The 24,395-nt window shown below is 41.2% G+C and overlaps 1 protein-coding gene across 1 annotated transcript in view; it reads right to left on the bottom strand.

Annotated features, from left to right (window-relative positions):
- LOC135085043 (uncharacterized) overlaps window positions 1–24,395 on the bottom strand; it is a 95,244-nt gene that overhangs the window by 26,796 nt on the left and 44,053 nt on the right. The window lies entirely within an intron of this gene.

Genomic DNA, 24,395 nt, shown 5'->3' with positions numbered 1-24,395 from the left:
GGGTTGCTAGTTTGATAAGGCCGTTTTCAGAGCGAAAGAAACTCACGCCCGTAACATTACTATGAGGTCTCACAGTGCGCGTGGAGGCACAGGGTGACACATGAACCAATCACAGAGCTCTATTCAACCCTGTGCGTTCGATTTGCTGCTTCACTTAAGCAAGCATCGTTTGTGAATACGGGTGTCAGTCATCTTTGTTAGCCTTTAGTCTATGATAGGAAACACAATTATTCACTAGTATACACAATTTAGAATTGTAAACATAAATACCGGTTTCTAATGAAATGCCTAGAAAATCCATATTATTAGTGGTAATTTGTTATCTACCTTTAGAATAAAAGATGACACATCGGCTATATGTATAATTATGTACCTATGTATTTAATTATTTACATAAACTAGTATTATTATCATGTCTAAGGCTGGGTTGCACCATCTTACTTTAACTTTAACAAACGTCAAACATCTGTCAAACTCCATACAAAAATCACCGGTTATTGTCATATTTACGGTTAAAGTAAGTTGGTGCAACTCAGCCTAAGTGTGAAGGCCTGATATTTTCGTGCCCAAAATGCTGAAGGAATTTTGATTAATTTTGGTAAAGATAGACACGTTTAACTTCGTAAATAAAGTATATTTTTTAAAGATGTAAATACATTTTCAGGATTAAAATTCACATTCTATATCCTAAATGTAGAAGGGCCTTTTTACACTTACCAATACAATTTGCTCTACCACAGGGACAACATAGGGATTAGAGTCGCTTCTCAAACTAAATTTTAAATAAACAACTTGAAAAAATTGAACTAAGAATCGTAAGGCGGGAATCGAACCCATGCTCTTAGAGTAGGCGCACACCGTTGATTTTTCGTCGGCCGATAGTTTAGTCGGGCTGTTGATCAGTATGGGTATGTATGGGAGCGCACACTACGCCGATTCGATTTGGCCGATTCTTCATACAATTTGAAATCGGGCACAACTATCGGTCGGTGTGCGCCTACTCATAATGCGATTTTTTTCAAGGTGTTTAATTAAAAATATTGGCTGGTGCTGAGAAGAAGCTGTGACAGAATCTATTCCAGCTAAACCGCGGTCTAAGCCTAGTTCATCATTAAGAATAAAACCAGTCTTAGAAGACAACTCACAATTATGACCTTATGCATATGCGTGTGTGTGACATCATAGACTATTTGCATGACCGAGTTCACAAGGTTACATAGTTAATACCTTGATTCCTACTATTGTTGGATATTCAAAACTATACGCTTTGTATAGAATACTCGCTGCAACTTCTGTGTAGCCAGGATCTACAGCTTGACCGCTATAAAAACCCAACCAGTGAAGGTCAAGTTTGTCTGTGGGAAAGTTAAACTGTCATTGGACCCGCAACGAAATTAATCAGAAGAACATAGGAGGAGTTCGAAGTTAGGCTTATATGTATAGACAGTTTCGGAATGAGTTTGCATTGTAATTAATTTTATTAAACAAAACCGCGGGGAGTACCTAAGTACCTATTAATTCAACAAAACCGAAACATAACAACTGACCGGAATTTGATACTGCATTGTAACCCAGCTATTAAATGTAATAACAATTATAATAAACTTAGCATCAGTAATAAGTGTCCGAGTATCAGAATCATAGTATAGGGCTGTCACGTTGGGAACCAAACGTTTCATTATCTGTGGTTAGCGGCCAAATGGCCACGTTTCAAGGCTGTGAATTTGGAGTGACAGCTGTCAATCATGGCGGGAAAATCAGGGCACGCGTGCAAATAGGATAGTGAACACCTTAGTCAAACTTACTTTATTTTCATTATTTTCTGTCGAGTTCATCATAATACACTCATGCTAGCAAGACTGGCTATATTATGTCAATCTTAAAGTTGTAATTTATTATTCTTATAATTTTATTTATTTTAAATGCAAAACAACTCTCAGAACTTGATTTAATCCCAGTTCTCGCGCTGTGTATGACCTAAGTAATGAATTTTCTTTGAATTTGAATTGTACGTTCAATCATCTTTAAGCACTGCACCACTTTAGGCTGTATGTAAGACCGTGAGCATAATATCACTTCTCTCTCTACATGTACAAATTATGAAAAACCAAAGTTTTGAGTTTCATTATGTAATGCACCCTAAGTAGACTTTTAAAATACCAAAGTGGCAGCCCTAACCTGCATTCATTAAGCCCGAACTTCACACGCGAGCGCCCCCGGCCGAGCAGAACGGGCAACAACCAAGGGATCAGAGTCAGACCATAGACACGCCATAGACAATCGTCCGTAGACTAAAGACGGTGATATCGGCTGAATATGGTACTTAGTAGTCATTTCGTCTATCATTCATTTTAAGCCTAGTCGCAGACCACCGATTTTTAGTCGGCCGATAGTAATTTGTATGAAGAATCAATCAATGTTATGTGCGCACTTCCATACATGCCCATACTGATTAACTGCCCGACTAAAACTAAAACTATCGGCCGACAAAAAGTTTGCAGTCTGCGTATAGGCTTAAGTTTCCGGAACTCAAAAATTCAAAACTCAAAATGGACCCGTTTTTCTCTTTGGGTACTTTTCTTAGGATCACTTTGTTGTCCGTCTGTCACAATTAAAAGTCATAAAAAACTCAATAAAACTCATTTCGTTCGTTCGTTTCAGCCAAATGACGTCCACTGCTGGACAAAGGCCTCCCCCAAGGCTTTCCATAGTGAAAGGTCCAGCGATTCCCGCATCCAGGTTCTCCCCGCGACCTTTACCAGATCGTCGGTCCACCTAGTAGGAGCCTGCCTACGCTACGTCTTCCAGCCCGTGGTCGCCACTCGAGAACTTTTCTGTCCCAAATACTCATTTGTGTTCTGTAAGTAGGCTCTCAAAGAGAACTTTTACACGTCCCAACCTTAACACTGCTTCGGGACAGTAATATGGGCCAGTGCTGAGAAGAAGCAGTGCAAGAAACTCAACAACTCATCATTCACTTCGTCTGTCATTCATTATAACCGAATTCAAAAAAAGGATTCTCAATTCAACTCAAAGTCAGCCTTATAACTATGAAATTGGTCAGGGAGTGTACCAACATTTTATTAAACATTTGTTCATTGATTTACGCCCGTATTCACAAACATTACAATGATGTCTCACCGTGGTGGCACATGGTGACACACGAACCAATCACAGAGCTCTATTCAACGCTGTGCGTTCGATTTTCTGCTTCACTTAAGCAAGCTTCGTTTGTGAATACGTGCGTTAGAGGTCTCGCAGTACGCATGGACGCCCAGGGTGACACATGAACCAATCACAGAGCTCTATTCAACGCTGTGCGTTTGATTTTCTACTTCGTTTGTGAATACGGGCGTTCAATCTATTTCTCAAAAGTTTACGGTTGTTTCCGTAGCTAAAGTCTAGCTAGACAGGCACGATAATTAATTAGATAGCAAGACGTAAATCCTTACCATCAGTGGGCATTGATAATGAGCAGAGCCACGGCCCGTGACTAGTCCCTTGAACCCGCGATGGTATCACGGTTTTTGTAGTAATTCAGTGAACTTTCGAGAGTTCATTTTGACAGTGATCAGTGTCAATCAAGATTTTGTTTAAAGGTATTACCTACACGAACTATAGTTCAACTATAATAGGTTCCAACGTGGCAAAAATCGGAACCAGCGATCCGGTATTGACAGTGGCGTCCCCGTCAATGTCACGGGTGGGACCGTTCGTTGTAGTTCATCTTTAAAGAAGTTTTTGTTGGGGATTATAAAGTGCAGGCCAGATGCTCATTCTGTAGTAAACTAGAGAGGTTGTGCTCCTGCAGTGGTGGAGATTAAATAGCAAGATTTTTAACGGGATTCCCACCTCTCGTTCCCAATGCAACTCCTGTGTAGCCAGGATCTACAGCTTGACCGCCAATAACCCAACCAGTGAAGATTAAGTTTGTTCCAGCGAAAGTTAAACTGTCATTGGACCCGCAACGAAATCAATCAGAAGAACATAGGAGGAGTTCGAAGTTTCGCTGGATTTTAAATAAATTTTACACCTTGGCGTGTCGGGAGCGGCGCCGGCGCAACTCGCACGGTTCACGGCGCATACTAGTCACGGCCCGTGATTTTGTGCGGATTAATATGCTAATGTTGTTGTTGATGTACAGCTGATCTGATAGTGCCTATAGTGTTTTTGGGTGGAGAGTGTAACAACAAATGTATAATGCTTGAAAAGAGTGAATAATATTTCCTGTTTTTGCAACACTTTTCGTTACTGCTCCGCCCTTATTGGCTGTAGGGTGATGTTATATAGCCTATAACCATCTTACTAATTATTATAAATGCGAAAGTTTGTACGGATTTATGACGAACTATGACAAACTAAACACGCGGGTGATGCCGCGGGCAAAACTTAGTCCTCAATAAATTAGCTATTCAACACAAAAATATTTTTTTGAAATCGTATCAGAAAATCAGAAGAAACAAACAACTCTCTCTTCTCTCTCTTCAACTTTATAATATTATTGAAGTACATAGATTGTGGTCCAGTGTTCAGTTAAGTCCAATATGGGTCAAGTAACAAATGTTTTGATTTCTTGACCATTCGCCACCCTGTATTTTAGAATGCAGAAGTATAAATATTATTATCAAGCATACCCGCGGACAGTAGCCAGTATTTCTGCTTTATCTGACCAATGCGGAAACCATCTGTGCCAAACAGCAGCGCTGGTTCTCAAAGTGTGTGTTATGTTGACCCTAGAGGCTGGTGTAGAGCGCCTGTTAAAGTCAAAGTCAAAGTCAAAATTTCTTTATTTGTATAGACTATTATAATATAATGTTTACAAATCGTCAAATATTTTGCTCATAAGGAGCCTCTACATGTCTCATAATTTTTTTACCCTACCAGCGCTTCGAGATCAACATTAGGCAAGTGCTGAGAAGAAGCGCCGCAACAAACTTAGTCACCATTGTCTGCCGGTTAATATAAATAGCAATAAAGCTCTAGATCAGAACTTCCTAACAAGGGGGCACGCCTCCCTAGGGGGGCGTAATAGTATTTTCGAAAAAAAAAAGAACTATTTAACGCGTAGGTAAATTAACTCTTTCGAATTGCTATTCAATCGCTGCTATACAAGTTACAACACGTTATTTTTTATAAACCTAATTAAGGGGGCATTGGCACATTCGCAGAGGGAGGGTTTAGGGGGGCATGCATTTGTTTTTGGTTCGGAAAGGCTCAGCCAAATAAAGGTTGGGAAATAATTGATGAAACAAGTTAACAATGGTGGTAGGGCTTGTTCTAAGTCCGCCAGCGCTACCAGCATCTTAACCCTTAACTCAGTCTCAGAGACCGCAACGATTTTTCAAATTCAAATATTTCCACGTGTGAGTGGCGTGCGACAAAGCGCGTTCATGTACCTTTTCTACACACCATTCGGTGTCGCGCTAGTGCTCGGCGAGTGTGTACGTGCACGCGTTTGGCCAGGGTAAGTAAAATAAATTCGCCAGCGGTCTCCGTGACCGCACGTAGGTGGTTATGTGACTTTTTTTATTACTGTTTTAGAATCAAAATGAGTAAAAATGACGAAAATATTATAAGATGGCTTCAGCAAGAAATCTCGGACGAAGATGACCTTTCTGGCGACGATTGCATCCACGTCAAACCTGATGTAAGCGTTGATCAAGAGCAGGCTGAAGAGAGTGGATCTAAATCTGAAATTGAGGGTGACGAAGACGAAAATGATGATGATGATGACTTGAAGTTCGTAAAACATGCTTTACGTATCATCCAAAAAAGACCTATGTTTCGTGTGTAAAGTACCTATTTGTTTGGAGTGTTCGCAAAAAATGAGTTGTTACTGCCGCGAAAAAATGCATAAGTTGAGGCTTTGCAATTTTGTTATTTTTTTTATTTTTTCTTTAGTTTTTTTATTTGATTTTATTTTCAGTTTATTTAAATTATTAGAAATAAGAAAAAGAAGTGAAAAATTTAAGTATTTTAGAATAAAGATTTCATTTTCTTAGTACAGTTATTTTTGGTGCCATATTCCTTATTTCATAGATATTATTCCATTTTTATAAAACTTTTATATTACTTTTGCTAATTTGTGACGCTTAAATAAAGCAAATAGGTATAGACATGCATTTTATTTAATCGAACTTTAATTTCTTATCACAGATCCCAAAATAATCGCAATAATTTATTAGCGGTCTCTGTGACCGCACGTAGGTGGTTAAAGGACAGAAATAGGTGCTAGGTGGTTAAGGGTTAACTAAGTCTGTCATCATACAGCAGCTAGAATATGGGTGAAGCTCGCTTTCATCTTCGGCCTGATCATCACCTCCTATCAGATGAGATGCAGGTCAAGAGTTTTCTCGTTGTGGATAAAAACTAGTCATTGTTATAACGTGGAAGAAATGAGTGGGCTACTATATCAACAGTTTGGGAACCTCAGGGGCAAATAATCTAAGTATTAAGGCTATTCACACACTGCCTAACTGCGAATAAAGATTTATGGGAGGTTGTCGATGGTTCTAATGGAGAGAGCGTCTTTTGAACGTTTTATTATTGGTTTGGAGCTTAAGGCATGGGGGATAGCGGTTTGTAATGCTAGAATTTAAGTCTGGGTTGTATGAAACGCTACCGTTACTGAATGATATATGAAAATGTTTTGGTTTGATACAGAACATTTTCTAGGTCTCCTGAAATACAGTGCTTTTGACTGAAAAGTTCTGATAAAAGCCGCGTTATTTTTACTCTTTCCTAAAATGTTTGAAGCGTAGAGCAGATCTCTGGGGGGGTTCGGGCGTCCCCGCGGTCTCCAGGTCAGGCTCCACACGGTCTGCTATCCCTGCCTGCCTCTCCGGGCATACACGAAAATGCCTCGCTCAACTGCCATACTCTTCCTACTTATTCACTCTCAACAAAACATAAAATGAAAGCACAGAGAACAAAGAAAAAAATTAAACAGCGGTTGCACGTCCTCCCACTTAAAGTGCACCTCACCAACATACGAGGGCTGCACTCCAATCTCTCTGCAGTCCACCACCATCTAGAGACTGAAAAACCGCAACTGCTGTTCCTCACAGAAACGCAGATCAAATGTCCAGCCGACGCAGCATACTTGTTCTACCCTGGGTATACACTGGAACACAAATTCCAAGCCCGCGCGGGAGTCTGCATCTATGCCCGCGATGACATTTGCATCAAGCGTCTCAAATGCCTGGAGGTTCCTGGATTTTCTGTAATTTGGGTTTTGGTGGACACAGGCCTAGAGAAATTACTCTATGCCTGTGTTTACCGTTCGCACAGCGGTGACCATGAGACAACCCGGCTGTTCGACTACCTCAGCCAATCAGCTGATAAGGCACTAGTCCGATACCCCTCTGCCCAGTTGGTGATTTTGGGGGATTTCAATGCACATCATCAAGAATGGCTCTTCCCATATCAGGTGACCGATCACGCTGGGAGAGAGGCACGTAAACTAGCTCTGACACTTGATCTCTCCCAATTGATAGACTGTGCAACCAGGGTCCCGGACGTCGACACTCACACAGCCAATTGCCTAGACCTTGTGCTGACATCAGATCCAGACAGATATTCCACCATGGTTGCTGCTCCTCTTGGAACTTCTGACCACTGCCTGGTGAAAGCTGTATCGTCATACTCCCCATCCGATCGTGGCCCTTGTGGAGTAAGAAGAGTATGGCGATACAAGTCAGCAGATTGGGACGAGATGCGCCAGTTTTTCGCATCTTTTCCTTGGAGGCCGGCTTGCTTTTCTTCTCAAGATCCAACGATTTGCGCCGATGCCATCACCGAGGTTATACGTCAGGGTATGGAATTCTTTGTTCCCTACTCAGACATTGCCTCAGGTAGCAAAGCTCGCCCTTGGTTCAATGCTGATTGCCGTCATGCTGAAGCGTGTAAGCAGTCGGCGTTTCTGGCATGGGCAGATGCTCGAACGCGCGGCTCACCAGACACTCGCAATCTGAAGAAAGCCTACAACCAGGCCTCCAAGTCTTGCAAAAGAACACTACGCAGGGCTCGCTACGACCATATAGGACGCATTGGCTCAAAACTTGCTTCTTACCCAGCCGGGTCTAAACCGTTTTGGTCCCTTGCCAAGGCCATCCAATCCAACTTCTGTCGCCCCAGCCTGCCACCACTGCTGAAACCCGACGGCTCACTGGCTCACTCTGCTGAGGAAAAAGCGAATCTTTTTGCCACCCTGTTCGCTGATAACTCCCGTCTTGACGTTGCAGGCAAAATACCACCCTCATTACCCCCTGCCTCCACCACCATGCGTGAGGTCCGCATACGGCACAAAGAGGTTTTAAATGTCTTACGTTCTCTTGACGTAAATAAAGCTAGTGGACCTGACGGAATTCCAGCGATAGTCCTGCGTAGTTGTGCGCCGGAGTTGTCTCCTATTCTTACACGCCTGTATCGACTCTCACTTAAGACAGGACTAGTCCCAAAATCATGGAAGCTTGCCAACGTACAGCCCGTACCTAAAAAGGGCAGTCGTGCTGATCCAACAAATTACAGACCCATCTCTGTTACGTCTATACTCTGCAAGATAATGGAACGTGTCCTCAATGGCCGACTCCTGTCATACCTTGAAGAAAATGACCTACTCAGCGACCGTCAGTATGGGTTTCGGTATGGTCGTTCTACAGGTGATCTTCTCGTGTATGCCACACACCTATGGAGCGAGGCCATTGAGAAACATGGAGAAGCTCTTGCCGTTTCATTGGACGTATCAAAGGCATTTGACAGAGTCTGGCACGGCAGCCTACTAAACAAGCTTCCATCTTTTGGAATCCCTGTTGGCTTCTGCAAATGGATCTCCGATTTTCATGAGGGACGATCAATAAGAGTAGTTCTTGAAGGCTACACTTCTAGTCAACAACCTATTGACGCTGGCGTCCCTCAGGGTTCGGTGCTGTCTGCAACATTATTCCTACTGCACATCAATGACCTGCTCAAACCCGGTACCTTTGGGTACGCAGATGACACGACAGTGACAGCCAAATATATATCCAACGCAAAAGCCGACAGGCGTGAGGTCGAGTCTTGTCGTGAGTCCCTAATTGAACGCTTAAATTTGGCCCTTCAGGATGTCTCTGATTGGGGCGATGCCAACCTGGTCCAATTTAACGCGTCAAAAACACAGGCGTGTCTGTTCTCCGCCAAACGAAGTCCATTTCTTATGGCTCCAACATTCCGAGGTGTGCCTGTCAAAATCACCGAGCGACTGCAACTCTTGGGCATTGAAATGTCCAGCAAGCTGAACTTTGGCGAGTACATCGAATCCATAGCGAAAACTGCTGCCAAAAAGCTTGGTATCCTCTCGAGGGCAAGGCAGTACTTCTCCAAGAAGCAAAGGCTGCAGCTTTATAAAGCACAGATCCGACCTTGCATGGAATACTGCTGCCACCTCTGGGACGGCTCTGCCAAGAAACATTTGGCTGCTTTGGATTCGGTGGAAAGGCGTGCCAGAAGACTTATCGACAGCCCTACCCTTGTTGAAGCGGCGCTCGAGGAACTTGACCATCGCCGTAAGGTAGCATCCCTATCGGTTTTCTACAGGCTACACTTCGGAGAATGTGCGAAAGAATTACATGAATTAATTCCACCAGCCCCCTTCCATCATCGGGGAACCAGACGCAGGTTAGCGTACCATCCCTATATTGTTGACATTCCACCAGCTCGCACTAAGCGTTTCGATGACTCTTTTATAATGCGAACAGCTAGGGACTGGAATTCGCTGCCTGCTGCTGTCTTTCCCGAAAACTATAATCCGGGCCTTTTCAAGGCGAGAGTGAATAGGCACTTACAGGGCAGATATGTACCATCCTAGACCGCATCCCACTTAACATCAGGTGCGATTGTGGTCAAATACCTGCCTTGTTATGCATAAAAAAAAAAAGAATCGTTTTGTACAAAAACCAAGTGATCAGAGTTAAATTACAAATTACATAGGTATTTGTTGTGTATAAAGTTCATACATTTGACCATACACCACAGCAACAATGAGGTACTATCTGCTCATCCTTGTATGGCTTCGAAATCGTCGGCATTTGAATGTAAGCCGGCACGTTGCGTGACTGGGAAGTTATTTCCCAATCTGTCTTTGAAAGGCTTTTAGGATAAGTAAAGTGTTTATTTGTATTGCCTGCGGTCTGCGACTTGTATAGAAAGACGATGTGTAATTTAGGAAATAATAACAAATGAAATCAAAATTATCTTTATTTGTATAGACTAATTAAATTAGTACTTACAAATCGTCAAATGCTCTTAAGAAGTCTCATTCTTTTTTTGCCCTAACACCTACTACCTATAATACCATAATAATGTAGACAGATATTTTTTGAGTAATTGTATTGAAGAATAATCGATTACCATGGGGAAATCCTATGTCCAGTAGTGGAAAAAGGCCACCCCATGGATTTCCACATCGTCCTTCACCAAATCGTCGGTCCACCAAGTAGGAAGCCTAACAGTTTTACGCGCTACAAGCTTAGATTAATAAAACCTAGATAGATAGTCAGTGCACGAAAAGTGAGGCAGATTTTAGTAAGCCTGAATGGCTCACTCGTAAACGTCACATGAACTGTCAAAGTGAAAAATTGGTAAACACGTCCGACGACTTTTAATTAATTAAGACGGTTTGTGCTGTGAAAGGGTGTCTAAATACATCAGAAAAACGAAAGAAAGTGACCAGTGTCACATTTCATAAGTAAGTACTATGATTCGACGCGTATTTTGCTTGAATTTGGCTTTCAAAAATTAAATACGGGAATGATACCAGTAACAAGAAAATTTATTTCCCAATTGTTCGCCATACAAATACACTTCCTTTTTTATGAAATCGAGACTTAAGTCGATTTATCTTATTGTAATTAGGTAGGTACTTTGAATTCAATATATAAGTAAGTACATGATGCGTTTTGTTTTTGTTAATTATAAAATAATTAAAAACGTATTAAAAATTTCCCTACTTTCGGGAAAATCGCCTTCACTGTCTACACTCCCCAACAAAATTGACACTAATGACATAAGATTTTTGCCTCACTCTTGACGAAGCGTTTGTATGAAGACTATCCATCTAGGTTTTATTAATCTAAGGCTACAAGATACAAAAGCTCTGCTAGCACCTAACTAAATTTTTCAATAATGAAAGAAAAGAGGCATAGTGACTGAGTTTCTTGCGCTGCTTCTTCTCAGCGCTGGCCCATTTATTGTCCCGAAGCAGTAGAATTAATACTGGGACGTGTAAAAGTGCTTTCTAAAAGCCTACTTGCAAAAATAAAATGAGTTTTATGATATTTCTATGAGTTTTTGTTATTAGTTGAAAAAAGAACTGGACAGGTTTTATTTTGAAACTATTCTTCTTCTTCTTTTCGTGTCGACAACAAACCTATACAGTGTCAGCCCAAAACTCTGCTACAAGAGTGGCGTTGTCAGTAGCACTCATCAAATCCTCCTGAGTGCAGTTGTTTGGGCACTCATTTTGAAACTGAAATATTATGATTCTTTTACTTTTTAAAGGCAACAAAACAAGGGCCAGTTTTGACTTTAATATTCCAAATTAATTACACATGTTCTACGCCTCAAGCCTTAGCCACGGTATGTTCGGATCTTTAATTTAGGCATTGTAAAAGAATGAAACCATGTATGCATAATTCCAGCGGATGTAAAGTCTCCTTTACACGCCGTACACGTTGGTCCTACAATAATTAGCACTAATGGTCATAAATTAGCACTTAATAGAACATTATGATTTATCTAGGCCACTTCATTAAGGGAGAAATGTCGCGCAACATGTGTTGATGTTGCAACAACTAACTGTACTAAAAGTCTAGTGCTAAACTGAGTTAGCGCCTGAGGTAAGGGAGGTTGTTTTTGTACCAGAAAACGCAGCGTTAGACGTCCACCCACAAGATGGACCGACGACCTCATAAAGGTAGCAGGTAGGCGCTGGATGCAGGCCGCTACCAACCGCGCGATGGAGGGAAGTCAAACCTTAACGTCGAACTCCTCCTATGTTCTTCTGAATTTCGTTGCGGGTCCAATGACAGTGGTGGGAACGAGAGGTAGTCCCGTACCAACCGCGAGATATGGAAAAAATTGGCGGAAGCCTATGTTCAGCAGTGGACATCCTGTGGCTGCAATGACGATGATGATAAACCCCCATTGGTCATTGTCCCCAAACTCTTAGCCCCAAATAAAACGAAATGGGTCAAAAATAAAGAACAAACCGCCGCACGCGCATCCATCGATTACGTGACTTGTCTCCGAAACAGTAGTGATGGACACCGCTGTGGGAATCACAGTGAAAAAATACTTGAAGGAATCTGTCATAGATACAGTTTAACTGCCTTGAAAAGGATCTACATACTAATAATTATTTTGACGTTGACTGCTAGGGGAGATTGGGGAGAGTTGTGTTGTGACATTATCGATTTTTGGAAACCTATTAACTATCAACGAGCTCGCAACAGTGCGTATTTGTTAGCTCGAGACTTGAACTGAAAAACGCGCACTGGTACGTGCTCGCTGGTTATTAATTAGTCCCAAAAATCTCCTCGGTCTCCCCTATTGTTTAGTCACACTTACTTTTTAAACTGATACTTTTATTATAATGTTACGTAGATACGTAGGTAAATACTCATAGATACTATGATTAGCGGCCGCCCGCGACTTCGTACGCGTGGATCCCGGTTGACCCCCTCTGGAATTGAATTTTGCAAAATCCCGTCTTAGTGAGCACCTACGTTCTAAAACGAACCCACATGAGACTCCTAGCACTTGTAGTTTCTGAGATTTCGTGACCTTCAGTCAGTCCTTCGAGTCAGTCAGTGACCTTTCGCTTAACTAAATATGTTTAACTCAAAGGCGACTGACTGTCTGACTGACATAGTGATCTATCAACGCACAGCCCAAACCACTGGACGGATCGGGCTGTTTGGCATGCAGGTAGATGTTATGACGTAGGCATCTGCTAAGAAAGAATTTTACGAAACTCCACCCCTAAAGGGGTAAAACGGGATCCGCGGGTACGAAGTCGCAGGCGGCCGCTAGTAAAGATATAGATTATACTTAAGGTTCTTGGATGAACCTAGCCTGATGGGTCTGACAGTTGAGAATATTCCCTGGCTGTTCCATACCAGTCACATCACTAACACTAAAAGCGAATCGGACGCGCCGTGACGTCACGCGCCAGACCTGCGCTTGCGCCGCCAAATATGGCCAAGCGTAACAGTTATGACACTACTAAGTAACCGTTTTTTGACGCGGCCAAATTGATTCGTTCGGTTCAACCAAACACGTCCACTGCTGGACCACCTGATCGATCTACCGAGTTGAGGCTCCTTCTTTTTGTGTCGACAACAAACCTACACAGTGTCAGCCCAAAACTCCGCCACGAGAGTGGCGTTGTCAGCAGCATTAATTAAATCCTCCTGCGTGCAGTTGCTCCGGCACTCAGGGCACGACATCATGTGTTTCATCGACTGGGGAACAAAACCACACCATGTTGTTTCAGCCATCCAAGAATCCCCACCTGAACATATTGTCCTTTCTACGAAGTCCGAAGTCTGAAGTTGAGGCTTACCTACGTATTTTCTGCCCCAACGTTCATCAGTTCTACGAGACATGCTATGCCCACTAAAGTTTGGCAATATTGTTTTCTCTTTCATTATTATCATCATCATTTTGAGCATAGGACGTCCACTCCCGCTGAACATATAGGCATAGGCCTCCCCCAATGATTTGTATCCAGCGCCTTCCTGCTACCTTTATGACAGCGGTTCCCAAACTTATTTTGTCTACTGCCCACTTTGAGAATAAATTCTTTTGAGCGCCCCCATTAAATTTTCAAGAGTCAAATGCTCAGTCGGTGTCTAAGAGTCCTCCTAGTAGACGATATTATAAATCGCCTCCCAAGCCTCTACACAATGCCCCGATTTTTTTCCGGGGTCTCTTACCGCCCCCCTTGCCTGCAGCGCCCACAAGGGGGCGTTATCGCCCACTTTGGGAAAGACTGCTTTATGAGGTCATTTGTCCACCTTTTTCTCTTTGTTTCAAAATACTTTTATCTATCTTCTTAGCACCAGCATGTTGTCCCGAAGGGGTGGTAGGGCAAGCTATATAACGTGTACTTGTCCTGGAAAGGGCCTATGTACTGAATAAACTATCAAGTATTTGAATATTATCTTTATAAATAGGACCACTTTTACGTACGAGTATACATATGTAAGAAAGAACACAATTTGTTCGTCATTCGTTTCAATAATTCTGTCCACTGCTGGACAAAGGCTCCAAGAATTTCCATAACGACCGGTCCAGCGCTGCCCGCATTCAGGTGTCTCTCGCGACCTTCACCAGATCGTCAGTCCATCGAGTGGCCTGAATGAAATGTATGAGTAAAAATAAAAATAAACTTTCATATTCTCATGAATGTAGGGCTTTTAGATATGATATCTATTTTTTGACCCATAAAATGGATTTCTTCGGTTAATAATTAACCGAAGAAATCCATTTTATGGGTCAAAAAATATTGATATCCGATCGCTATCCTAGCCTTAGGGCTTGCCATAATGTACTCGAATACAGTATTATAAGTTAAGCTACCTACAGTGAAAAGTCTAAAGTATCTTTTAGAGAAGAATCCTGTGGTCTTGTGGTAAAACCACCTGCTTCAGACGCAGAGGTCCCGGGTTCGATTCCCAGTGGGGCAGATTTTTCTGTTCGGTTTGGTTGGTGGTAGGGCTTGTTCTGAGTCCGCCTGGCTAGCTACCATCATCTTACCTAAGTCTGTCGCCATAACAACAATGTTAACAGCATTATTGTGTTCCGGCAGTTAGAGGTAAGATAGCCAGTTCCTCCGTGGTTGAGGATTCTGGGTGAAGCTCGCTTCCACCTTCGGCCTGATCGTCACTTACCATCAGGTGAGATACAGGCCAAGAGTTTCCTCATTGTGAATTAAAAAAAACATGAGATGATGATTCAGACGCAAATATACATATATATATATACTTGTAAACTTAAGAAAATCATAATACGTGCCTATAAAATTTGAAGGTTGCCCTTGATTTTCCTAGGATACATCATCAGGTTCTGATTTTGTGATAATGGAACCACCTCAGAAGTCTAGCCAATCGAACAAATAAAAATTTGGAAATCGGTTCACAATTAACGGCGTAATCGGTGAACCTATAGTCTAAGAGCTGTATGTTTTTTTCATGGAATGATATTATCATTCCATGAAAAAAACATACAGCTCTTAGACTATTATTCTTGGTTTTATATACAGCCGAATATAGAACCTCCTCCTTTTTTAAAGTCGGCTAAAAAGAGAGCATACTTTACACAACTACCTTGTGTGCCTTGTTAGTCCAGTTTTATAAGAACGTTTTGACATATTCAATTAAAAATGTAGGTATTTATTGCGTGCAAAAATAAGACAGGCCGTTGTCCTGAAAACCTGTATCTTGTATTAAGGATGAGCAGGTCATTATCATAATCCAGCGGTTCTCAAACTTGAATTATTTTATTCTGTTATTCTATACTTATGCTTCAACCACACCAAACGCATGCAGATCGCCAACGCCGGCCAATCAATTAATCTCAGAATATTATTAGGCCAGTAGAATTAAACACAAAAATTGATTAAATCGGAAATAATTCCTACAAAAGATTTTTTTGCTTTAATGGCTTCATTGGTTGCCCATTAAGACTCTCCTAAGTTTTCGACTTCAACGGAGTTGTGCTTAAGTGGTGGGGGCCCCCGAAAGCGGCGTTTTTTCGGTTTTCCGGTTATACCGCGTAAAGGACTTACCCTATCGATAAGTGGTCTTCATGACGGTTAAAGGGCACTTAATCCTGAATTGAATAAGACCAAATTCATATGTTTTGGACAAACCGTTCTCGTGCAAATGTTCGGCAAAGTAGAAAATATGTGTATAATTAATGACCCTCTCCACGTCCAATGGCTTGTTACCCACATGCTTCCAAGCCTTGTAAAGGGTCGCCTTAACCAGTGTAACCCTAACAAGGCTCACGAGTTTGATTCGCTTATCCTTGTTCGTCCCAGCCGTTCCTTAACTGCGGTTGCTGCACCTCTTCCTGACACTCTCCTGAACGACTCTGTGTTACCTAATGTGGCTGCCTCTCTTCCTTGTATCCTCTTGCATGACTACGTTGCCTAGCCGTATGCCTGGTCTAAGGTTCGACGCCAAAAATCAACAACAACAATATATGGAATCCCGCAGAAGGCTACATATGGCCACCCTTATGTTCGATCTCGTTTCGCTAGAAAGTCCCGAGTACCTGCATGCTAAACTGAGGTTTTCTGATTTCCATAGGCGTTACGGGCCTGGTCTGCCCAGATCTGCCCGTGTACCCCTAGCGATGCACAAGCACAGAACTGTAGGTTTCACAGGCAGTTTCCGCTACCAGGCTACTAAGTGTTGGAACAATATACCACCTCCAATAAGAGCAGCCAAATCAAAGCATGCATTTAAGACTCTGCTTAAATCTGCATTATTGGAGTCGCAAAAACCTGTAACCTGATTGCGCCTTGGTAGTGGTTTCTGATCTGGTCCAGTGGTTTCATGCGTGGTTGTTTTGTTGAACCCTGGCATAATTTGCATAATTTTTATTTTTATATTATTTTTATCAGTGTATTTTCTCCTTTCCTCTTTATCATAAATATCTTAATCTATTTAGTTATATTTATGTACTTAAATTCACCACACCCCAACCGTCACGTTGACGTGTTACGCGCGTTCTTTCGTCCTTAGGCTATAGCTGAAAATCAGTGGTTTGCTTTTAAGTAAACCAATTACTGAGCTATTGCCGTTTTGCATTGCTGCGACACACATTAATTCTGTATAAAGTGTGTACCTTTATTGTATATGTCATAATGATTTTTTTTCTTTTTATTTCTGTCTTACCATACCATGTCATATTGTCCTGAGGGTACTATTTTGTCCTACTTTTGGTACTTTCTGTTTGTAATGTGTGTTTCTGTTATGCAAATAAACGTTTTATCTATCTATCTATCTAAAAAGTTTGAGCATCTACGCCCTTCTTATATTCATTCAAGTATTTTACCATACAAAAAGAATGAAACCTCCTTTTAGGGTGGACATATTAAAAAGAAATTACAGATAATCTTTCTTTATAAAATTTCTATTGGAAAACCTATTACGTCAACACAAATTGTAACTCCACTGGTTAAGCATTTCAATTAAATTTTTGTTCGTTTTAGAAATGATCACATGTGAAATAGGGAGTATAATTGGGGGTATTAACATAAATTACCTTTTTATAGAAAAAATAATGACTTGCCTCAAAATGGCAAGTTTTTTTGCGCATCTAGTTAGGGCTACAGGAAATATTCTACTTTTAGCATCGTCGATCGATTGCTTAAGCGCAGACCACAGACTTTTAGTTGGCCGATAGTTGGGCTCGCAGATCACAGAAACTGAAGGGAGATGTGAAAAGGGGGCGTGGCCGGTGTCGCAGCAATATGCCCAAAAACAGATTATTGCTCGTGAAAGCAATGATGACAGCAGCGACGTCATATGTCATATCGTAACAAGTTTACATTGCTTGCGTAGTAGGTACTAAAGATTATTCGAACGTTGAGTACTGTGATAGAGTCGCTAATCTTTATTTTTGAGGATTGAGGATCAAATTAACAATTTTCAATTTTAACAAGACTGATGGTGTGAACCGCCTACATCGTAAAGGTAGCAGGAAGGCGCTGGACGCAGGCCGCTACCATCCGGGCAACATGGAAAGCATTGGGGGAGGCCTATGTTCAGCAGTGGACGTCCTATGGCTGAGATGATGATGATGAAACAATTTTGATTTCTTTCATTCTAAAACGCGCGATTTCGATTTCGTCCGAACGCATGAAGTCGCAAAATCGATGCTGTATCGATACAGTCGCAAAATCGCCGATCGTCGATGCTAAGAGTAGGCGCACACCGTTGATTTTTAGTTGGCCGATAGTTGTGCCCGATTTTAATATGTATGAAGAATATCGAATAGGCGTAGTGTGCGCACTCCCATACATGTACATACTGATCAACAGCCCGACTAAACTATCGGCCGACGAAAAATCAACGGTGTGCGCCTACTCTAAAACTAGCATGTCATTAATAAATCTCGATTATTATAATTTATGTGTTCGATAAGTCTCAAACAAAATTAATTAGGCACGGTTTTCGTTCGTTTTTTGAATTTTTAAATAATTCATAATTTTATGCTAAGGAGTTTTTAATCGCCGATTTTATGCGAGCAATACATTCTCAAACTTTTTAAAAATTAATTTCGAGTAAAAGTCAAACGAGGTTGACTAAAAAGTTAAGTTTGTATAAAATATTAGGCTGAGTTACACCACCTTATTTTAACCGTAACATTTACATTAACCAGTGCTTTTTGTATGGAGTTTTGTAGAGATTTTTGACATATTTTTGACATTTATCAAAGTTAAAGTAAGATGGTGCATCTCAGCCTTATAAAAGTTCAGTTGGTGTAAAGTATTAGAGTGGGTTGCACCATGTTACTTTAACTTTGACAAACGTCAAAAATGTGTCAAACTCCATACAAAAAGCACCGGTTACCGTTAAAGTTAGGTGGTGCAACTCACCCTTAATGTTTCTATGTTTAAAAAAAAAGATCTACTTATGTGTTTGAAAGGGGTACACACACGTCTTTCTGTTACATACCTAAAAAACCGTAGAAATAAATTACAGTTTAAAATAATAATGTCTATATTTTATGAACTTTCAAATTGTATAGGAAGTTTCTAATTATACGTACTGTACATATTTAAAGGGAAATTATTGACTTAGTAGGTACCTACTTAAATACAGCCCCACTTTAAAGTTCTTTGGCAGTTTAAAATTTATGGGAGAACTATTGTAGGTACTAAATAAACTGAAACTTTTAACTGGTTTTGTCCTTAACAAAAAGAAACATATTGATAAGATAGAAAGCGATACTTTGATTTAAACTAGCTGACTCGGCGAACTTCGTACCGCTTATGTTTATCTATACTAATATTATAAATGCGAAAGTAACTCTGTCTGTCTGTCTGTCCGTCTGTATGTCTGTCTGTCACGCTTTCACGCCTAAAACACTGAAGCGATTTTGATGAAATTTGACACAGAGATAGTTTGAGTCCCGGGAAAGGACATAGGATAGTTTTTATCCCGGTTTTTGAAACGGACGCGCGCGCAAATGTTGGGGGGCAAAAAAGCGTCGTACGGAACCCTTCGTGTGCGAATGCGCCTCGTACTTGACCAGTTTATTACCCAGTCCTACAAGATAAGTACGGATAACTCGGCGCCTGGGAGGATTCCGTTAAGGAAAAAAAACAAAAATAAACGCTATTAATTAAATATAGGCTACAATTAAACGAGTTTAAATATAGAGATACAGTTACTTTGTAAGCGAGAAGCGAGTTAAAGGGCGTAGGAATATCATAAATGCGAATTTATGATTCAACCACACCAACGCGTTCAGATCGCCATCGCCGGCGCGATCATAGGCATTGACCTACTTGCAAAATTAATAGAGTTTTATGAGCTGTCATTGGACAGGTCGCATGAACTGTCATGGGTCGCGCGACCTGTCATTGGCCTATGATCGCGCCGCGATGGCAATCTGCACGCGTTGGTGTGATTGAAGCTTTATAGTTGTTTTGTCACCTGTCATTGTCTTTGCACTGGAAAGTCAAGCCTTACTTCGAACTCCTCCTATGTTCTTCTGATTAATTTCGTTGCGGGTCCAATGACGGTTAACTTTCACCCGGGATAAATTTAGCCTTCACTGGTTGGGTTATTGGCGGTCAAGCTGTAGATCCTGGCTACACAGGAAGTGCAGCGGTGGGAACGAGAGGTGGGAATAGTCCCGACCCGGAGCTCTATTTATTTACTTTTCATGCTTAAAGCAATTTTGTGAGAGATAGATTGTGTTCTGGAGATAGAAAAAATCAGGAGGTAGAAAACATTGAATTTGTCAATCCTGGCAATGTGGTAAAATTCATCATCATCATCATTTTAGCCATAAGTCGTCCAGTGTTGAACATAGGCCTCACAAAGGTAGCAGGAAAGGTAGCTGGATGCAGGCCGCTACCAACCGGTCATTATGGAAATATGGGAAATTATTTCCCCGTATTTGTTAAGTTTCAAAATATAAGTCATTTATTAACAAGTCATTTAATAAATAGAGGCCTCCTCTAGTGATAAAAAAGGTAATAAACGTTATAAATATAGAAAAAGTAGCACGAAATCAAATCATCAAGTGTAGGATGCTACCACAGATCACAGAAACTAAAGGGAGATGTGACAATGGGGGGCGGTGTCGCAGCAATATGCCCAAAAACAGAACACATTGCTCGCGACAGCAATGATGACAGTAGCGACGTCATAATGTAAACAGTTTACATTGCTTGCGTAGTACCAGAGTAAATACAAATGAGAAGGTCATCTTCATAGAAACGCACCGAGCGCGGTTTGTATGTGAGCGCGCCAATACGTATGTTAAAATTTAGCGTGTATTAGCGGGGAGTTGCGCCGAATTTTGTCAGTGTGTGCGTGCGCGCCGCATACGTATTGGCGCGCGCTCACATACAAACCGAGCTCGGTGCGTTTCTATGAAGATGACCTACTCATTTGTATTTACTCTGGTAGTACCAAAGAATATTCGAATGAGTACTGATACCGCAGTGGATAATGAGCACATATTTTGATTACTTTGTGTGTGTGAATTTCTAATGCGACACTGAGTTTCGAACTCATCACATTAGTTGGCATCTCTCTATATCTCAATGGATGCTACCTACATCCGGGGAATTCAATCGGCATGTTCGAGAAACATACAAACACATACAACCGGCAAAACAGGTAGGTACATCTATGTTCTATAAAACTGGACAGCGTAAAGAAAACTGACCCTGTAGGTTAACGTTTTTGTAACCCGTTGTAAGCGAGGTTCAATTGATGTCGGATGTACATACAGGGTGGAAACGATAAGTGATGTCACTCGATTATTTCTAAACTATACAAGACTAGCTTTTGCCCGCGGCTTCACCCGCGTGAAATTTAGTATCACAGATCGGCATAAATTATAATCTATATGGTAATTTTGGTTACAAACAATAATACTGTAAAGTTTCAACAAAATCCGTTCAGTAGTTTTTGCGTGAAAGAGTAACAAACATCCAGACATCCAGATATCCAAACTTTCGCATTTATAATGTAGTAAGCAGGATATCGAAAAACTGGTTACTGGGCCTGAAAGTGCTTCACGAGATCTTTTAAATGGTGCCAATAATAGGCTACAGAATAAACTGGAACTATCCGAAAATTCAATGTTTCCAGCTTCTTATCGTTATCCACTTATTGTTTCCACCCTGTATACTTAGTGGCTTATTTGACATCAGGATTGTGAATTCCACTTGTTACTCATAGGATATTTAAAAGTCTGATGAATGAAACTGAATTGGTGCTTAACTAGCGGTCGCCCGTGACTTCGTACGTGTATTCCGTTTTACCCCAATAGGGGTTGGATATTTCCAAATCCCGTCTTTGTGATCCTACGATCTAAATCTAAAAGGATGAGTTTCTGAGACTGCTTGTAGTTTCTGAGATTTCGAAGTCTACTCATTACTGTATTATGTACTTCCTATATCATATGAGTTAAAAGGCCAATAATAAAGCTAACACAACAATGTGGCATCTTATTTGATACTAGTTTTCCGCCCGCGGCTTCGCCTGCCTAGAATTTTGTCTGTCACAGAAAAACGTTATCGCGCGCGTCCCTGTTTCATAAACCGGGATAAAAACTATCCTATGTACTTTCCCGGGACTCAAACAATCTCTATGCCAAATTTCATCAAGATCGGTTCAGTGGTTTAGGCGTGAAAGCGAGACAGACAGACAGACAGACAGAGTTACTTTCGCATTTATTATAAAGGTGTTATTTTGCCTTTATCCTTTTTAAAAAAGTCCAGTAAAAACATTTCATTTCATGACTTTAATAATTGGTTTACCTTGATGCTAATGATTTCAGCCTATTGGATAGGTATTATGAAAAATTACAACCAATCGATACTAATATTATAAAGCTGAAGAGTTTGTTTGTTTGTTTACTTGAACGCGCTAATCTCCGGAACTACTAGTCCGATTTGAAAAATTCTTTCAGTGTTAGATAGCCCATTTATCGAGGAAGGCTATAGGCTATACAACATTGCGCTACGATCAATAGGAGCAGAGAAACAAATGAAAAATATTGCGAAAACGGGTTTTCATGCGTACGAAGTCGCGGGCACAGCTAGTATTGCATAAAATTCTACTTACTCTAACTTATCCCCATGCAGAAAAAGCACATGTCGTCGGTTAGGCTTTTGATTATGAATTCGTCTTGTGTAATTGCCCATACTGCCCATGGCGCCTCATTAAAAGTCATTATAAAGAACCATTAGTTAAGTAGTGAAAAATTAAGTAATAAAACATGAATAAGTATATCTTATTAAGTGTCGAATAATAAAGGAACATGTAGTGTAAGCCAGGGTCGTGAGCGAACAGTGAGTGGGCCCTGCCTGTACAACGACACACCACCCTACCGATCCAAATCCAACCGCTGGACAGCGGGCAAAATTTCCTATAGGTGGGTCGCGAGATTGGGAACTTGTATTAGATGAGTCGTAGCCCAGACAACTTTGGGAACCACTGGTGTAAGCGCCTCCCATTCGGTGGACCGACGATCTGGTAAAAGTAGTGAGAAACACCTGGATGCAGGCAGCGCAGGACCGGTCGTTGTATCTAATAGCTCATAAGATAGGTCACCTTAATTGATGTTTATTGTCCGTGGTGCATATCTTTTCTTAAAGGTTTTAAACCTTTGTTTGTCACAACCTGTCATCCGCTTTGCAACGGAGGGAAGTCGAACCTTAACTTCGAACTCCTCCTATGTTCTTCTGATTAATTTCGTTGCGGGTCCAATAACAGTTAAACTTTCCCTGGGACAAAGTTGACCTTCACTGATTGGGTTTTAGCGGTCAAGCTGTAGATCCTGGCTACACAGGAGTTGCAGCGGTGGGAACGAGAAGTGGGAATGGTCCCGTAGCTAACACTTGCTGTTATCAGAAGGGTCAGTATCAATCCGCATAGCTCTTGTATGGGCACGACAAGTGGCCGCCCCACTGACACTGAATAGGGCCTGTCCTTTGTAGGCCAGTTCCGACTGGCTAGACTAGTGCTGGGTGCACACTGACGGAGATATTGAAACTAGTATCAAGGATGAATCTTGAGGCAAAATAGCCAGTTTATTTCTGCTGTTCGCTTTCACCTTCGGCCTAATCATCACTTTCCATCAGGTGAGATGCAGGCCAAGATATTCCTCGTTGTGGATTTAAAAAATTCTTTGAGGATAAGAATAGATTTAAGCCTTGTGAATCATCATCATCAGGTCATTGGGTTTAGAAAGAAAGAAGAAAGAAAGAAAGAAACATTTATTACGATGAACATCACTTAGTTAAGGACATAGCACGTTTACAGAAAAAAATACAGAAATAGGACATAAATATTACAAGAAAATAAAAAGTGAACTGAGCAGTGCTATCCTGTCGCAACAGCGATGCCCATCGCAATGGGACTCCACTCAGCATATGCCGTGGCCCGTTTAATGTAGTCTGTCATTCGCATTTGTCACGAATTTATTCGCATTTTGTCACCCAAAAATGGTCATTCATTTTGTTCCATTCCAAAATGGTCACTCGGATAAAAGTTGTTCAATATTTTGAACCTACAAATTGAACTATTGTTTTAAAAATGGTCAAACTTTAGTTTTTATCTGAGTGTGAACATTTTGCGAATGGTACGGTCTGCGTCAAACCCAGGTCATTTAGTCTCCACTGCAGGAGCACGACCCTCTCTAATATACCAGAGGCCAATGAAGGATTTGGCCTACACTCCCCACGCTGGCCAGACGGGTTTTTTGAGTCTGATGTTTGCATATTTCTTCATTCTTCTTTTACGACATCCACAAGAGTGGAAGTAGTTCCCTATTCTGTCTTAAGATAGAATTTAACGAAGGTAGGTACAGAGATATTGTGGGAGGCCTTTGTCCAGCAGTGGACGTCATTTGGCTGAAACGAACGAACGAACAGAGTTATTAAATCTATATCTATAAAAGCGAAAGGTCACTGATTGACTGACTCACTCATCACGAAATCTCAGAAACTACAATTGCTAGAAGTCTCAGATTTTGCATGGGGGTTCCTTTTAGAATGTAGGTGCTCACTAAGACGGGATTTTGCAAAATCCAACCCCTAAGGGGGTAAAACGGGATCCACGCGTACGAAGTCGCAGGCGGCCGCTAGTAAAGCA

Source organism: Ostrinia nubilalis, chromosome 27 (assembly GCF_963855985.1).
Source record: "Ostrinia nubilalis chromosome 27, ilOstNubi1.1, whole genome shotgun sequence".
In the NCBI taxonomy this organism is placed as follows: domain Eukaryota; kingdom Metazoa; phylum Arthropoda; class Insecta; order Lepidoptera; family Crambidae; genus Ostrinia; species Ostrinia nubilalis.
Note: the sequence above shows the minus strand (reverse complement) of the source record. Positions and strands in the feature narration are given on the sequence as shown.